At 59.1% G+C, this 359-nt stretch overlaps 1 protein-coding gene across 1 annotated transcript in view; it reads left to right on the forward strand.

Annotated features, from left to right (window-relative positions):
• Positions 1-359, forward strand: part of DYSF (dysferlin) — a gene marked incomplete at its 5' end in the record, with an annotated part of 87,892 nt that overhangs the window by 13,795 nt on the left and 73,738 nt on the right. The gene's annotated exons all lie outside the window — the stretch shown is intronic.

The following is a 359-nucleotide window of genomic DNA, read 5'->3' on the forward strand; positions in this document are numbered from 1 at the left end:
TGAGGGTTGTGGGTGGGGGGGGGGTCTGGTGGTGCTGCCGTGGGTCTTGGCTCGGTGGTGCGGTTCTCCAATGGACTCAGCTGTGACCTCGTTTCGCCTTCGTTAGCCTGCAAATGAATGGGTTTGTGAGTTTGGCTGCTGTGCCGTGGAAGTGGGGGCTGACAGACCCATCTGATGGGGGTCTGTGGGGGAGACCCGGGGAGGAAACTTCCTCCCCATGCAGTGGGGCAGAGGCTGATGGGAAAAGGAAGAGAAGAAATGCCCTTTCAAACGGCCATGTGGCAACGTGCCTGGGACCTGCTGCTTGCTTCGCTCCTGGTGACGCTGATGTGGTGACAGGGGGTTATGGGTTGATTTAC

The sequence above is a fragment of the Eurypyga helias genome, unplaced genomic scaffold (assembly GCF_000690775.1).
Source record: "Eurypyga helias isolate BGI_N326 unplaced genomic scaffold, ASM69077v1 scaffold426, whole genome shotgun sequence".
NCBI classification, from domain to species: domain Eukaryota; kingdom Metazoa; phylum Chordata; class Aves; order Eurypygiformes; family Eurypygidae; genus Eurypyga; species Eurypyga helias.